Source organism: Gorilla gorilla, chromosome 19 (assembly GCF_029281585.2).
Source record: "Gorilla gorilla gorilla isolate KB3781 chromosome 19, NHGRI_mGorGor1-v2.1_pri, whole genome shotgun sequence".
Taxonomy (NCBI): domain Eukaryota; kingdom Metazoa; phylum Chordata; class Mammalia; order Primates; family Hominidae; genus Gorilla; species Gorilla gorilla.
In genome coordinates this window covers 68,912,083-68,920,000 of record NC_073243.2, presented here as the reverse complement: position 1 = coordinate 68,920,000, position 7,918 = coordinate 68,912,083, and the positions used below count along the sequence as shown (strand labels likewise).

The following is a 7,918-nucleotide window of genomic DNA, read 5'->3' as shown; positions in this document are numbered from 1 at the left end:
AAGAGAAATCATGGTAGGACCTATTCGCTTTATTATACTTGGCCTAATTATTTGTATAAAGTGCCACAAGAACAATTATTTTTCACACAAGCCTTTTTAAATGACTCTGATGGAACTCTGTTCCATAGAAAAAGTCTCAGATAAGACTTTTTAAAAGCCGAGCCCAGCCATGGCTTTGTACCATCGAATACATATGAGTTGGGTAAATTCCCCTCCTCTAGAGGTCCCAAGATCACTTGGGGCTCCTGGGCTTGTCAAAAAGTGACATTCTTTACTTACCACAAATCAGAAACCCTGTATAGGGACTGTGTAGACAAGGTTTGGGGCCTGTTTTCCCAAGGGGCTTTTATTGGCTCTGTAAGTCAAGTTTGACTCCTTAAAGAAAAGCACACCATTTCAGTCAAAGCCTTGGTAAAATAACCAGTTTCTCCAATGGTGTTCTGTTGCAAAAGAAAACATTCTTATTGCACTTATGCAAATAACTACATTGACATAAGTTAAGAATATTCACAAACAGTTTCCAAATTCTGGAGAAATCAGGTAAAGAGAAACAAATATGCTCCAAATTTTGTTCACTGGAGTATACTTTACTGAATTGTTTAAAGCTGTCAATAGCTCAAAAGTAAAGTTTCTTTGACTCAGGAAAACATAAAAAAGGATCAGCAATTTTTTAAGGATCAGCAATTTTTTAGCAAAAAAGTCAACAATATCATTTCAGTCTTCTATTTGTTTGGTCCATGCAATTAACTCCTGTTTGATATTCACGAATATTTCAGTTCTCCATGAGACTCCTAAAAGTTTACTCCTCTATTCCACTTTAAAAAAAAAAATGTTCCCAAGCAGACTCATGTCACATTTTTCTTTATTCTAATGTCACAATCTCCAGAGTAATTAGAAACCTGCATTCAAAAACACCTATCAAAGTCCAGTAGCTAATTATAAACAACCTTTTGAAGAGGATTGAAAATAAGACAATTGTCTGTGGATGACAAAGTCTTAGGACAGGGTTTTATAATCTATCAAACATTTGTGGAGAGTGTTTTACAAAAAAAAAAAAAAAACAACCTTTGAGCTACACAGTGAATGTAAAGCTGAGGCTAGACAGGAATGGGATAGGGTGAATCTTCAGTCCCAGAGATCAACAGCCAATGGTTCATTTTTTGTAGGTTAACCTGACCTGGTGGAGTCCTCCACTGGTACCAAGCACAGTTCTTCACTTTCAACTCTAGATGACTTACCCCAGGGCACTTTTACCTTTTGCTTTCTGTCTAGCCTCCTACACGGTCTTTCTTTTACCTACTCTACTAGACTAAGTGATTATAACTGTTATCATCTTTTCTGAGCCTATAATCAAAAGTCAGTATCTGACAAAGAAGCAGATTGTTAAATCCAAGAATTTCTCTGTATCAGGAAAGTATTAATATGGATTCCTGCCTCCTCATTCATTAGTTGCACAGCTTCCTGCAATATAACAACTGGCCAGAAGATTCACCTGTGCAAATTGCCTGAGTGTTGGAGACTGCTTTTCTTAGATCCCTCCCACCATCCACCCCCTGTTTTTGTTTTGTGTCACTTTCATTTGGTTAATAATATTCTAACAATATTTATCATTATAGTTATCTTGATTTGATGCAATTTTTCTTAATGAGATTGATAAAAATATTAGTCTTTCTTAATTCTTTATTATTTATTGTTTTGGATAACACACTGGAAAGGGAAATAGGAAAGGCTCTACATCATTTGTCATATGTGCTCCACAATTTGCCCTCAAGTTTGATTCCTAGGTCCTACCACCCACACAAAACTGCCATCACCAGCCTGCTCCAATTCTACCCAATTACTAGCCATTGTCATACTTCAAAGTTCCTATGACCTCCTCCAAAGGAGCACAATTTTGTATTTGATCACTTTCTGACCTCCCTGGAATCTACCCCACCTCCAATCACACTAGGATTAGAATCTAAATTCTGCAGCTACCTTGATATCAGTCTCTGTAGGGAAGCAGCCTGCAGCCTCCTATGGACTCCCATCAAGACAGGTTACCTTTTCCCGCTACAGGGTGCTGCTCACAGATTTTTTTTACTAAGATGGGAAGCTGGGGTAGAAATGGGAAGAGAGGGCCGGGCACGGTGGCTCACACCTGTAATCCCAGCACTTTGGGAGGCCAAGGCGAGCAGATCACGAGGTAAAGAGATTGGGACCATCCTGGTCAACATGGTGAAACCGCCTCTCTACTAAAAATACAAAAATCAGCTGGGCGTCATGGCACGCTCCTGTAGTCCCAGCTACTCAGGAGGCTGAGGCAGGAGAATCCTTGAACACGGGAGGCAGAGGTTGCACTGAGCCGAGATCGCACCACTGCACTCGAGCCTGGTGGCAGAGCAAGACTCTGTCTCAAAAGAAAAAAAAAAAAGAAAAGAAAAAGAAATAGGAAGAGAGAACTGATGGTAGGTATTTTGCTTTGCAATGACTCCAGACTGCTCTTCTATTTCATAGTGTCTGTAACTATGTGGGTGAGAACAGTGTAGTTTTTGCTTTATTCTCGCAACCACAGGACCAGGAGGCAATTGGAGGAGCCTCAAATAGCAGGGAAGGTTTTGGCTAGCTGAAGAAGGGGTATGGTGGGAGGGAGATATTGAGGCAAATGCCTTGGGAGAGAGAATTGCAAGGGCAAAATAGATTTCCTTACCTGGCAGTGCCTTCTCTGCCTTTGTCCTGCCATCGCCTCTGCCTAGGATCCCCCAGAAAATGATAGTACTGGTTTGCACAGGAGCAGAAGTGGTGAAAATGGGAAATGATGAGTGTGGATGGAGATGCTCATGGCAGGGTCTGTAGGTCTCTTTGAGGGGGCTCAACTCACAAAGTGCAGATTTTTATTGAAATATGAATGCTTGTAGAAAGGACATTTTCCTACTGAGCAATGGCAGTTCCATATTTCTTATCAGAAAGGAAGTAGGCCTCAGTCTGATTGAAAAGTGAGGAGAGGGAGGATTCAACACTTACAAGTTCACCTGCATTGCATTTCCCAGAAGAAAGAAAAAAATCAATAACGCATTTCAAAGATCACGGTGCTAGGGACAGAGAACCACAATTTAAGCTTTTCCCTGGGCTTAGAGGCGGATGTCTCACTGCCAATTTCACGTCCAACACCGGAGCCTCGCAGTCCATTTTTCTCCCCAGCTGTTTTAGAACTATCCCCAAATATCAAGGACATCTGAATGAGTGAAGCATCAGAATAAGGAGCGATTCCCACAGAGTTCCATCCCACAGGGATGGGACGGGACCAGCAGGGCAGGCCTGAAGCCTGGGTTGAGCGGCGCTGTGCCTTTCATTCTTCACCGAGATCTCGGACCTAGAGTTTCCAGGTTCCGAAGGGATGCGGTTGTTGACCGCTAGCCTAGAATCCTTGAGGGCTGAACCGGGACGAAGGCCTAGGACAGAGAGGTGGTGTGGAAGGACCCAGCCGCGGCCACTGGAAGAGCAGCTTCCTGCAATGTAAAGTGTTCGCGACCTGCATTTGTTTTGCTTTCTTCCTGGAGGAGCCAAATCCGTCCCATTCTGGATCCTTATTCCAGCTCCTTTCCCTCTGCGAATCGCACTTGGTGGGTCGCGGGGCCCTCAGTAATTAGGGATCACGGTTCAGCCAAGAAAAATACAAGTTTTCTTAAGCCTGAAGCCACTGACTTGAGGAGGGAGCGTGGGAGTAATGTCAGTAGCAGTTTTTTATTTCGTTTTTATTTTCTAGTCACTAGGCCACCAAAGAAAGTTCCAACCAACGGCCAGTCGATCCGTCGCAGCGACGCTCCTTTCCCTAAACGGAGGGTTTATGGCTGACACCTCCACTTGTTTCTCAGAGCCGGGGCTGACTGCCGGCTGCATCTTTGAATGGCGACCAAAAAAGACATGCATTTCTCTGGCAAAGTCGCTAGCGTTCGCCTGGTGCCCGCGCTTGCCGGGTCCTAGCGCAGCCAGATTCTCACACCAGCGAGTCCAGCGCCCAGAGCCACTCCTCCTTCGGATCACCGGTTTCTCACGCGCGCCTCCGCAGCAGCACTGGCCTGACAGTTTTCCGGTTGCGACAGCGCTAGTTGAGCCAAACAAAACGTTTTCCTGCTTGCTCTGGGCGTCCCATTCTCCATCCGAGGCCTTCTAGTCCCGGTGTCATTGTCGCAGCACCCGGCGTTCGTTAGCTCTTTCACCAGCGGCGCGGAGCGGGCGGTTTTGCTGTCTCGGCACATGTGGCACGGAGTTTCTCGGTGGCCGAAACCCTCTTTTTTCTCAGAGTCCAGTTTCTTGGTGACAGCGCCGTTGGTTGCGCCATAAGGAATGTTGTCCTTGACAACCCGCCGGCTGCAGTCATTCGCAAGCTCCAGGCACCGACATTTCGCAGAACTGAGGTCTCTCGGTCTCAGCACAGCTCGTTGCCTCCATTTTCTCGGGGCGACAGCACTCAGGTCGCCGATCTGAGGGATTCGGAGCTTCCCCAGCTGGGGTGAGCCTGGCGTTCCCGGGCGGCGGCGGCGGCGCTGGGCTAGGGGAGCCCGCCGCTCCTCCGAGCCGGTGACAGGGGAGCTGCCCGGGCGCCGTCTCTTCCCAGCGCCGCCGCAGAACCCGCAGAACAGCTCGACCTCCAGAACCCTGTGCTGTGGCGGCGGCGCTGGCGTGTCTGTCGCAGGACCCCGCGGATTCGTCTGTGGTTGGCTTGTTGGTCCTAACAAGTTTCGATTTCAGGGTGCCTGCGTTTCCTTTTCTTTTCTCTTCTTTTCCTTTTGTTTTGTTTTGAGACAGAGTCTCGCTGTGTAGCCCAGGCTGGAGTGCAGTGACGCGATCTTGGCTCACTGCAACCTCCGCACCCCAGGTTCAAGGGATTCTACTGCCTCAGCCTCCTGAGTAGCTGGGATTACAGGCGCTCGCCACCACGCCCGGATAATTTTCGTATTTTTACTAGAGGCGGTGTTTCATCATATTGACCAGGCTGGTCTCGAACTCCTAACCTCCATAATCTGCCCGCCTCGGCCTCCCAAACTGCCGGGATTACAGCATGAGCCGCTGCGCCCAGCCGGTGACTACGATTTCTACCCCCTGGTTCAAGTCGGGGAATAGCCAAAATGTGATTTCTCAACCCAAGCAAGTCCCCACTTAGGACAAACACCAGCCTAGCCCTGGCGGCGATTTCTAGGTCGTAGGAAGTCGACGTTTCGCCACAGAAAGGCTGAGTGACCCTGTGACTCATTTCCCAGCAACTCCGGGTTTCCTGTAGCCTCGGATTTCTAATCATAACAAACGCAGAGTTAGCCCTGCCTCAAGCTTCTTTTTTCTTTTTTTTCTTTTTTTTTGAGACAGAGTTTCTTTCGTCCAGGCTAGAATGCAGTGGCGCCATCTCGGCGATCTCGGCTCACTGCAACCTCCACCTCCCGGGTTCAAGTGATTCTCCTGCCTCAGCCTCCCAAATAGCTGGGATTATAGGCGCCCGCCACCACACCCGGCTAATTTTTGTATTTTTAGTAGAGACGGGGTTTTGCCACGTTGGCCAGACTGGTCTCAAACTCCCGACCTCAGATGATCCACCCGCCTTGGCCTCCCAAAGCCTCAAGTTTCGAAGTCGTGGCAAGTTCCGGCTTCCTACTAGTAAGGCTTGCTTTAGCCGCGCAGGAGATGTTTAACTCCTGTAGAAATCTGTGTACCAGCGAATGCGATTCATTTAGGTTTAGCGATGACCAGTTTAGCAGTGCCTGGGAGCTCTTAGACCAAGGCTAGCTGCGCAACATCAAGTCCCGCCTTAGCTATGTTGGTGTTTTTTAAACTCTCATGGAAGTCAGGAAATGCCGGCAAACGCGATTTCTGGTTTACGAAGCTCGGTTTGACAATAGCAATTTCCGCCGAACGCGACTTTTTCCTCTTGTGGACCAAGTCGGGATCTATCAGCTACTACGATTTTTTAGTCGTAAACAGGTTTAACCATGACTGGGTTTTGTTGGTTTCTTGTTGTTGTTGTTGTTTGTTTTTGTTTTTGTCCTAAGAAATGTAGACTTAGGTGTAACATGTACCGGTTTAGATCTAACAGGGATATCCTAATCACAGAATTGCTTCATTTGGCAATACTTGTAATTTCTGCTTTGTAGGGTTGGTTCTCTCTAATTTTTGCTTATTTTTAAATTCTTTTTGTGTCTTTTGCTCTGAGAACAATGTTACCGGTAGTTTCCAGTGTGTTTGCTTTGCTTCTTATTTGAATTTTAGAATTTATTATTTTAAAATTTTATCTTATTTAAATGTTATTCATTTTTCTTCTACTAATTTTGAGTATCACAGCTTCGTACTCCTTGACTTGCATTCTCTCAGGAGCTGGGGAGCCAAGCTCGGTCTCCGCCGCGGTGGTTTCAGGTCCCGGGTTCTGTCTGGCGGCTCTGCTTCTAATGCGGAGCTGGCGGTTTTGCAGCAACGCTTTTGCCAGTAGCGCCCACTGGGCGGTTTTTCAGTTGCTGCACCGTTCTTAGCGCCCAGCGGAACGTTTCCCGTACGCGGAGTCCATAAGTTGTCTGTGCCGTCACTTTCTCGGTTCTGGCACCGCTAGTATCTCCTAGGAACTTCCTAAACCCGTTTTACGGTGCAGAACGGTAATTGCACCGAGCCTCTGTGCCAACTAGTACTTCCGTAATACCGTTAGCCGGCTCTTTTCCTGTCACAACACATTAAAACGCGTTAAAACACATTAAACGGATTAAACACATTAAACGGATTAAAACACCTTAAAACGTCACAACATATTTAAACAGAGTCGTTCCATTCCTCCAGACAGTATGTTTCGGGATGGAAGCACCCCTCCTAAGAATCCGCAGTTTCTTTCTAGCAGCACCGTTATGGCGCCTAAACGGATATTTGTTTGGCAATACCAGCGCTATCCGCTAGGTGCCGGCGCTTGCTGACTCTCAGCGCCTCCAGATTCTTGCTAGCGAGGTCCAGAGCAGTGCAGAGACCTAGCGGACAGTTTTCCGGTGGCAGCAATGCTCATTTCCCGGACACAGATGGTTTTTGGCCCCTGAGGAACTCTTTAATCCCTGCGTTTTGTAGCGCTCGTTCTCTGTAAGGTTTGCTTAGTATCCGTTTCATTTCGACTTCTTTTCTCGCTATGTTTTTCTGTCGGAATTACGATTTGTTTTGTTTCTATGTGCTCTCTAGAATTTTATCGTTTTTCATTTGTCTACTAATTTTCGTGCATTCGTTACTGTTGAGTTTCATAATATCTGGGTGCCCTCTGCCCACGAGCTCCGGAGAGCATAAATACCCAGGCTGATGGTAGTGCTAAAGGTTCTGCTTCCTCTCATCAATCAGCGCAAACGTTTATGTCCTCCTGCTCTGAGGCTTAATTAAGCGATGGAGCAACATTTTCTTGGCTATGTGAAGCCTGCTTGAGATTCCGCAGAGGTGGTGACTGAGCTCCAGCCTCGGCTTATTTTGAATTCAGAAGACTGTGATATTACTGTGTGAGCCACCACTTTGGGAGGCCAGCATGGGCAGATCACTTGAGGTCAGGAGTTGGAGACCAGCCTGGCCCAAGTGGTGAAACCCCATCTCTACTAAAAATACAAAAATTAGCCGGTGATGGTGCATGCCTGCAATCCCAGCTACTCAGGAGGCTGAGGCAGGAGAATCTCTTGAACTCGGTGGCAGAGGTTGCAGTGAGCTCAGATCGTGCCACCGTCCTCCAGCCTAGGCAGACTGAGACTCCATCAAAAAAAAAAAAAATCTTAGAGTTATATTATATGAAATAATAGGTAGTCATTAAATGTCTGGGTCATTCTCAACTTTACAAAAGTACTGTAGGCAACATTTTTCCAAAGAAAAAGTATTATTAAAAGGAAAATAGTTTTATCTAATTCAAAGGTTATTTAGGAAAAAGGTAAAAACATACTGTACATTT

The 7,918-nt window shown here is 46.4% G+C and overlaps 1 protein-coding gene across 7 annotated transcripts in view; it reads right to left on the bottom strand.

Annotated features, from left to right (window-relative positions):
- Positions 1 to 7,918, bottom strand: part of LOC129528046 (uncharacterized) — a 134,634-nt gene that overhangs the window by 102,253 nt on the left and 24,463 nt on the right. For 5 of the 7 annotated variants that reach the window (XR_010131659.1, XR_008673197.2, XR_010131657.1 and 2 more), the window contains exon 1: positions 2,690 to 3,748. The exons of the other annotated variants lie outside the window; for them this stretch is intronic. The gene's annotated coding sequence lies outside the window, so the exon portion shown is untranslated. Of the gene's footprint in view, positions 1 to 2,689; positions 3,749 to 7,918 lie in introns of those variants that run through there. 7 annotated transcript variants of the gene reach the window in all.